We start from the raw sequence: 9,582 nt of genomic DNA, 5'->3' as shown, positions 1-9,582 counted from the left end.
ACATTGTATTCAAGGGTGTGGAAATAAAAAAAAAAAATACTTGTCCAAGGTACTAAAGCGGAACACAATCTACTTGTCCCTCAAGAAAATCCACTTGTCCTGTTAGATAAAATCATTTTAACGAAAATAGTATGTAAATAAGGTCTTTATTAGTTTCTTCACTTTTGTTTTTTCCTCCTCGTCCTATAATAGCCATACCTCTTATTTTTCCATCTACAGACCCATATGAGGCTTGTTTTTTGTGGTGGCCAAGTATACTTTGTAATGACACCTTTCATTTTTCCATAACTTATGCTCTGAAACAAAAAAAAATTGTGAGGTGAAATTGAAAAAAATGCAAATTTGGGGGTTTTCTTTTTTTTTCACCATTCCACTTGTGGTCAAACTTACATATTATTTTGATACTTTAGGTCGGCCTGATTACACCAATATCAAACTTGTTTAGTTTCCGTCATGTTTTAATAATTAAATTATATTTTTTACTTTTTAATAAAAAAATTCCTGACCCCTATAACATTTTTATTTTTCCGTATACTGGGCTGTATGAGGGCAAATTTTTTGGCCCGTAATATGCTGTTTGTATTGGTACATTTTTGCTAATGATCGGATTTTTTGAACTTTTTTTACTTCATTTTTTCTTTCATTTTTTCTGGGATATGATGTTATAAACATAAAAAATGCAATTCCGTGATTTTTTTTTTACGTTAACGCCATTTACCGTACGGGATATAAAATGTTATTTTTTTATAATTTGGACAATTACGCACGCGCCAATACCAAACATGTTTATTTTTATTATGTTTACATATTTTTATATGGAAAAGGGGGGTGATATGAACTTTTAATATGGAAGGGGTTAAAGGAGAACTACGGGATTGAAAAATGTATCAGATCGCGGGGGGTCCGACCGCTGGGGCCCCCCAGCGATTTTTTTTTTTTTTTTTTTTTTTAAGAGCCGAGGAAAGTGCTCTCTATCACCCAAAGTGCAAGATAAAGTGCAAACGTGTCACACTAAAAAAAACGTGCACAAAGGATGCGGTCTATCGCTAAGCCCTTCTCCAACAAACCTAACCCCCTCCGGGTCAAGAGGCACCTGCAAGGATCCAGGTTCGATGCCCCTTTTCGCCAAAGCTACTAAGGGGCCGAAAATGCTCCTGGCTTCAACCTAGGCGTTAGCCAAGGTATCAGCCCAGGAGCCGTATACTGGTGGCATCTTGACCAAAGCCAAGATGCCCAGGGGTTGCAGGGAGGTGAGGAACCTAATGGCCACCACATCCTGCCAATCCTGTGTACAAAACAACACATAAAAGTGGCACAGTGACAAAACACAAAAAATAAATAAGTGGATAAGTGCAGATATACTGCCCAAAGGTGAAGAGTAATGGTGCAGTGCTTTCACTCAGTGAGTTATAACACCCAGTGAGTTTCGGCACCTCAGGGTCACCACTTCCCGAGGCACAGAAGTACCTCGGCTCTACACCCCTCTACCTCATGGCGAGACCCGGAGGAAACAGGTCACATCAGGGCAGCCGTCAAGCTGATTCCTCAGAACCAGCCCCGGAACACCCCGGTACACCTGCCCCCTCCATGCAGCACCCAGCCCCACACTGATGGGACTTCTCCACCAGTATGAAACTGCTAAGAACAGATACTACACTTGATCTTAGCCAAAAGGACGAGAAGCGGTACGGGGCACCGGCTCTCTGGTTAGAGAGGGCGTGTTGACCACCACACGAAGCAGCGGCCGACACCCCCCCCCCCCCCCCCATACACTGCTATGGGAGAGCCTGAAATTGTCGAAGGCAGCGCTTCGGCTCTCCCATAGCAGTAAATGGAGGTTGTTGACACGCGCTCTATGTAGAGAGCCGTGGCCCCGTACGGAAGATTGTGGGGGCCCAAGCACTCGGACCCCCTGCGATCTGAAACTTATCCCCTATCCTTAGTATAGGGGATAACATTTTCAATCCCGTAGTTCTCCTTTAATGGGTGTTTTTAAACTTTTATTAAACTTTCTTTTTTTAACTACACTTTTTTAGGAGGAATCATTTAGATTCCTCATACAGATCAATGCAATTCTATTGAACTCCATTGATCTGTGTTCATTTGGTTGAGCCTGCTCAAGGCAGGCTCAATCAAATGCAGATCTATGGGGGCAGCCATGAATGCAGTGGTAAGCCCTCCAGCTACCTCCACAGGGGATGGTTAAAAGATCCCTTTAGACACCCCTGTCAACTTTGACACCGGTGATCTAAAGGGTTAATAGCCGGCCGCAGCGATCGCCGCATGCCGGGCTATTAGCGGCGGCCCCCGGCTACTGAAATCAGGAGCCCGCTCCATACATCCTGAGTGCCGGTGTGAGATGCAGACTTGCGTCCCATGCAAGTCTGCATCCGCTCCTGCACCTCACACTGGCATTATATAAAAAAAAGAGGAAAGTCGGTCCGGCCCTGCTTGCCTGATACAGGGATAAATCCATAAAAAATTCACCTGCCCGGCGCCCGGAACTACATGTCCCGGGCGTCGGGCAATAGAATTTCCACATCCCTGGTACTGAATCCAATAGTCATTGACTGCATGAAACTGCAGATGGCGCCACATACACTATCATTTTCTTTTCATTTCAATTATACAGTTACATCACAAATAACAGAACTCCAGTATTTACTCTTAATAAATTCTGGCAAATGCCCCAAGAGTGCACCATTTTTCACTCATTGTTTTTATAATAATTAAATGACTAAGGTAATATGTGTGTATGTGTGTGTATGTGTGTATATATATATATATATGTATGTGTATATATATATATATTCTGGCTCTCCTGAGGCACAAGGATAACAACCTATCTATAATACTGGGGCGTAACTAGAGTCTTGTGGGATTACATTGGTAAGACAATTAAAAATTTTGTATGCATGATAATACTGAACACCTCTAAATAATAGTCATATAGGGAGGAGATTCATTAAGACCTGTGCTGAGGAAAAGTTGACCAGATGCCCATAGAAACCAATCAGATCGCTTTTTTCATTTTTCAGAGGCAATAAAAGAAGCGATCTGCTTGCTATGGGCAACTGGTCAACTTTTCCTCACCACAGGCTTTGATGAATCTCCCCAAGAGCCACCAAATAATAGGGGATAAGTGTTAGATCGCGGGGGAGTCCGACCGCTGGGGCCCCCGCGATCTCCGAACAAGAAATTAGCATTTTCGACCACCGCTGAAAGCGCCGTCCGACATGCCCCCTCCATGCAATTCTATGGGAGAGCCGGAGCACTGCTTTCAGCAATCTCCGGCTCTGCCATAGAATTGCATGGAGAGGCATGTTGGCCGCAGCTTCTTGCTGTGGTCAAAAACGCTTGTTTCATGCAGGGAGCCGGGGCTCTGTTTGGGAGATCGCGGGGGGCCCCAGCGGTCGGACCCCCCGCAATCTAACACTTATCTCCTATCCTTAGGATGGGAGATAAGTTGTACATTACAGAGTTCTCCTTTAAATACACTATACAAAGATTAATATCCTGTCCCCCACCACCATATACTGACCCAACTAGTGATAAATACCAGTTTGTACACAGCCTCTGAAGGCATCTTCTCTGTGAATCACAGGTGACATCTTCTCCGATCAGAGTCGTTCCGGTTTTCTTTTTTTTCTCCATCCCGTCTGGGCCATCATCAACATCTTTCAGGCACGACTTGTCCCTACAGAATCTGCTGGAGAAACATTTTAGGCTCCTTGTTCCAGCCAGCACCCTCCTCACCTCTATACAAACTTCCAAACATTATTGCCCCACATAGTAACAGTTCCCACTGGGTGCTCCATATATAAGACTGGCCCCCTCTTTGCCCCCATATAGTAGTAGGCCCCTCCATATAATATTTATGCCCACCTCCATGACCACATATCACCTCTTTGCTGATATATATATATATATAAGTTGTCCACGTTCTGTGTCTTCATACAGTATGAGGGCTCTTTTGTGCCCCCCATATAGTAGACCGGTCTTCTGTGCCCCCACAGCTCCTCTCTGTGCTCCTGGCGCTTTACTCACCTCCAGGTCTTCTCTTCCATTTCTTGCACCCCTGCCTGTCTGCGCACACAGGCCGCATGAGTGTCATGGATCTACCAGGGTAAGAAGATTTAGGTTACTCACGCTGTCTTGAGTTATCTGATGGCCACAGTTTGGCCACCCCTCCTATACAGCATAGCTGGGATGAGGTAGAGTTAGCTTTTCAGAGCATGTCAGTTACCACCCTCTAATGTGCAGCAACTGCAAGAAGCTATTCTTGTCCACATGGGCCAGTAATCCTGCAGATTGATTAAATCACCCAGTAGAATCTATGCCTAGATAAATTGCTGTGGTTTTGAAGGTGAAAAGAAGTCTAACACCATACTAAGTGGTCATTTCCTGTATGTCTCCAGGGTAACAGACAACAAACAAACCTTATGTAGTCTGATACTCTCTGATACTCATACTTTTTGTTTCCTATGTATTGCTAAGTAGGAGATGTTAAATTAAGACCTATTGCAATATTGCAAAATGTTTTCATGTTTAGATGTATGGACACAGAAAAAAAATTGTGAACATTTAAAGGGGTCACCACGATCTTCAGATTGACACCCCGCAGTGGGCACCGCTCAGTGCATGGAGCGACCACAGCACAAAAAAAAAGTCGACACACCCTCTCTATGATCTCTATGGGAGTGCTGGAGATAAACAAGTGCTGTAACTCTGGCTCTCCCATAGAGATGCATGGAGTAAGTGTGTCGGCCACAGATCCGTGCGGTGGTCGACACAGCTTTGTGCACTGAGCTGTGCCTGCTTTGTGCATTGGGGAAGAGCCAGGGTGCCAGGTAGATCACGGGGTCCTAGCGGTCGGACCCCTTGCAATCAGACACTTATCCCCTATCCTGTGAATAAGGGATAAGTTGTTAAGTACTGGAGTACACCTTCAAGCCTCTACTGTATTGTACCTTCTTAGGATGCATTCACACAACGTTTCTTACATACGGCGACCGGACCCGGCTGGGAGATGTGAAAACCGGGCGCTCCTGTACCCCAGGACCCGACCCCCATTTCATTCATTCATTTGAAATAAATTTTTTCCCACATATCCGGTTTTGCGACGGACTTAAAACCGTAGTATACCATGCTTTTAAGTCCGGTCACAAAACCGGATACGGGGCAAAAATGAGCCAACCGGAGTCACTATCTGACTCCGGTCGGCTCATTCAAATAAATGAGACGGGGGCCGGGTCCAGCTGGGATACGGGAGCTCCCGGTTTTCCCATCTGCCAGACGGATCCGGTCCCCGTATGTAAGACATGTTATGTGAATGCAGCCTAATAATGATTGTGTATATTAGACTTTAATTTTGGATTTTTTGGATGACACTTTAATAATCATTCCACCAAATGACTATAGGATAGGACTAACATAACATCGCCTGTACAGTTGCTGTGATTCAAGACAATGGGGGAGATTTATCAAAACCTTTCCAGAGGAAAAGTTGCCGAGTTGCCCATAGCAACCAATCAGATCGCTTCTTTCATTTTTTTAAAAGGCCTCTGAAAAATTAAAGAAGCGATCTGGTTGCTATGGGCAGCTCAGCTACATTTCTTCTGGACAGGTTTTGATAAATCTCCCCCTTTTTGTTTTCTTGTGATGTCCCAGTTACATCACTTTCTTCTGCTCTTGTGAAATGCAAACGTCTAAACCACAAACTTCTGCAATTTTATATTGGGAGAACACGCAAAGACTAGCAAAATGTGCAAATTTTCTGTACTTATTTTCCTGGATGCCGGGAATTACAATTTGTATTGTGTTGTATGTCCACTGAGGTTTGTTATAGTTACTGATTAATTTATATTAAATTAAAGTGTAGCCCCAGTGTAGAGGTTAGGTTGGTTAAATTATTGAAGGGTTTCATTATGAACGACTCTCTAACACAGTTATATTAACTTAATTGCTCATGATCTCAACATTTAGCAAGCTTCCCTCACTCAGCAGGCCCTAGACCAGTGTTTTCTATCAAGTGTTGCAAAACTACACCTCCCAGCATGGTTGGACAGCCAAAGGCTGTCCGGGTATGCTGGGAGTTGTAGTTTTGCAACAGCTGGAGGCACACTGTTTTAAAACACTTCTGTAGACCGTATAGCTGGTCATCCTTTTACCTGTACAGATGGCAGGGACTTGAGCCCCCATTAGTTTTACTGACCGATATATTTTCCAACCCCTCCATACACCGTAAGATTTGGCTCAGTCGGGTGTTCTTGTGTTTCTGAATGAAGAGAAAAAGCAGTTCCCCGCTACCAGATTCCTCTTGTGAGGCGTAGTGATCCGGTGCGAGTTGTTTGTTTTTTGCTTTGGCTCGGAGTGAGGTAGGGTCCAGAGTGTCATACTGCTGCTCAGCCAATTGCTGGCCAATCACTAGCAGATCTGGACAGTGATGTCTGCATGGAAAGTTATTGGATAAGTGGCAGTATTACATACTGGGCTCTGACGTCACTCCGGGTGGAAAAAATCCGGGGACCTGGCCGGACATCGGAGGCTCTGCAGGAGTCCTGAAGGTGAGTAGAGGGTTTGACAGCTCTCTCCATGGTCACAGATTACTATTAGTCACTGAGTTGGACCGCCCACGTGACTACTTAGCCCAGAATTAAATGAATAAATGACAAGTTATCCTTGTGGAAAATTGCCAGCTCACCACCTCGTGATAGTGCACGGATCCGTGCCCAGCAGGGCACTTCCAAAAAAGAACAAAGAAGCGGTGATCCAGCACTTGAAATTACGAAAAGCTTTATTGAAGATCACTGGACACAGGTAAAACCGACCATACCATCAGACGCGTTTCGAGCACATGCGCTCGAAACGCGTCTTATGGTATGGTCGGTTTTACCTGTGTCCAGTGATCTTCAATAAAGCTTTTCGTAATTTCAAGTGCTGGATCACCGCTTCTTTGTTCTATCCTGGGACCTTTACCTCAAATCTATATATAAATCTGCTCAGCTCTAGAACATGCTCCCTGCATTTACTCTGTAACAGGTTCATTTTAGGATCTTATAAAAACAGATTCTCACTATTGATTCTCATTCTAAATTCAACAATAATAATTATTTTAGGCAGCCATGTTGCCAATGAGTCCATAAAAAACACACACACACACGTTGTTTGTGTTTTATATATCTTGTTTTGTCACAAAGCATTATGGGACACAGTGATTGTGGGTTCTATGTTTCATATATTGTCTTTGTATGAAAAGTCCATATTGTTCACGCTCCAGTGCTGCATTCCAGTCATTGTTCTCCACAAGGTCACTCACTGGAACGTTGTCCGTTCTTTTGTTCCGGTCATTAAATAGCTCAGGTCCCACGTTGCTCCGTCAGCTGCTGAATTCGTATTTCTAGAAAAGCTGGCAGCGGGCGAGAGCTGTAATCCCTTTGATCTTTAGTGCAGTAGTTACTGTATGAACATGTTATACAAGGCAGTCAAAAATATTGTCCAATGGCTTTCAGTCCATCCCGCTCGAAGTAGTCATATTGTATATGTGGTATGGGGTATGATGCAGGGCAGATGGAATTACCCTAGGGGCAGATGGCATTAACCCCTTGTATTTGTGATGCCAGGGTGTGGAATATCCTCAATACCACCAAAAGGTATACCGCTGGATCCTGGGCTAGGCAAGGCTGGGCAATTATGACTCCGATGCCAAATTACGGGCAACGGTAGCTTTACTGAGTGACAGATGGTACAGTCTATACAGTGTAGCCGGGCCCACAGAGGTGACCAGTGACTTCAAAGACCTTAAGGGCTTGCTAGGACTTGCAGTGGTTTTGGCCAATTTAGATCAGACTTGACAATTTAGACTTGACAATAGATGACAGTGACTGACTTGACTTGACTGGAGACAGACTAAGCTGTGACTTTAGCTTACTTGTAGACTTGTAGCTTGTGGCTGCAGACTTGATTTGAGGCCTCCTATGACTCCAGACACACTCTTAGGCTCCACTGCACCTCAGCAAAGACTCAGGAACTAAGAGAGAGAAGAGACTTCTTCCAGGGCTTTTATGGGGGAGACTCTGGTGGGGCCCCATTGGTCACCCTTAAGTCACCTGGTCACTGATACCTCCTAGGTAACAATCACATGACAACTCACATATACATAACATAGGGGATATTATACAATTACAGAGAACAGATGCAGGGGAGGCCCAGGGGACTCTGCATGGAGGCTGCCTGACTGGGCAGCAAGGGTACAGGGTAACAACTCCCGTACTGGGCCACTGACAAACTCCCCCTCTTAAACACTGTCCTCGGTGCCCAGTCCTGGAGGGCGGACGACTGGAAATGGCCACTGGGGCCTAGACCGACAGTTCCTGGGACATTATTGTCGAACGTCCTTCACAGGTCTGAATAAAAAAAACTAAGACGAGTCCATGTAGCATTTTTGTGAAAACATCCATACATGTTCCTTTCAATAATGGGACATAAACATGTGGGATTCATTACCCTTCTAACTACATTTTTTATCACATTTAATATACTTGAGTCAGATCAGGCTGCCTGAGACTCTACCTGATGCCTTAGCTACTGGGGCCCATCGGCACTAACCACTTCTCCCCAGAACTCTATACATATTTTTATATAACATACCAGTGTTACTTTTAAATGCAGCAACTCTGTCGCTCTACGTGCTTTATTTATATTTTCAGGGGAACCCACTGGCCAGGAGAGTACCCTGTGCACGTGGACATAAAAAAATGTTAGACAGGTGAATTATGGGCTGGAAATGTACATGTTAGATACAGTCCTAACTAGGCATTTCACTAGCTTACAAAATACATTATGTAAGCTGATTGAATTAGACTATGTGTTATACTGACAACTTTGTACACAGAACTACCATTATCCCTTATACCTATCTGGTAGTTATCATGGCGGTAAGGTAGGGGCTACACTTCTCTTGATCTGGTCAGGATACCTCCTATATAAATTGCCATGAACAAAAGACACTGTACACTTAAACATTTTTGTACAAACACATTATATACATTTTATTACAGCATACCATAAACATTATAGTACACCACCACGTGCATTCACTTGTGCAAAAATTTTAACAAAAATATATTACTCTGAGAGTATATACATGTTTTTCTAGTACCGCTCCACAGTTCTGGTACTTTCTGCGTTCTCAGTAAAGAATCTCGGCTTAAAGCCAGGCACATGCTTGCGTATATGGTTACGAATAAACTTCTTGACAAGTTCGTCAGGCACTTCTTCTTGAACGTTGCATAAGCTGTAACAACAAAAGTACTTCACAAAGCAAAGTTAGTGACAGATAGCAGAATTATCACTGGTAGACTTCTTCAGCCTGGATATTTGCCATCCCAACCTCGCCTGTCGGACTGTTTCTGAGGCTGGGACATGTAACGGGGTCCACGGGACTGTGCCCCCTCAAATGGACTCACTCGGGTGTTCCAGTTCACCCGGGACAAGGCTGACTCGGTAATGGTAGGGCTGATGGTGACCACCATCTGCACTGCAGCAGCTTGCGCCACTGGGGGAACAGCAGTTGGTGCATGT

At 44.3% G+C, this 9,582-nt stretch overlaps 1 pseudogene; it reads right to left on the bottom strand.

Annotated features, from left to right (window-relative positions):
* Nucleotides 1-1,587: 1,587 nt before the first annotated feature.
* LOC130267924 (U2 spliceosomal RNA) lies at nucleotides 1,588-1,687 on the bottom strand (annotated as a pseudogene).
* Between the last annotated feature and the right edge of the window lie 7,895 nt (nucleotides 1,688-9,582).

The sequence above is a fragment of the Hyla sarda genome, chromosome 4, assembly GCF_029499605.1.
Source record: "Hyla sarda isolate aHylSar1 chromosome 4, aHylSar1.hap1, whole genome shotgun sequence".
Lineage (NCBI taxonomy): Eukaryota > Metazoa > Chordata > Amphibia > Anura > Hylidae > Hyla > Hyla sarda.
Note: the sequence above shows the minus strand (reverse complement) of the source record. Positions and strands in the feature narration are given on the sequence as shown.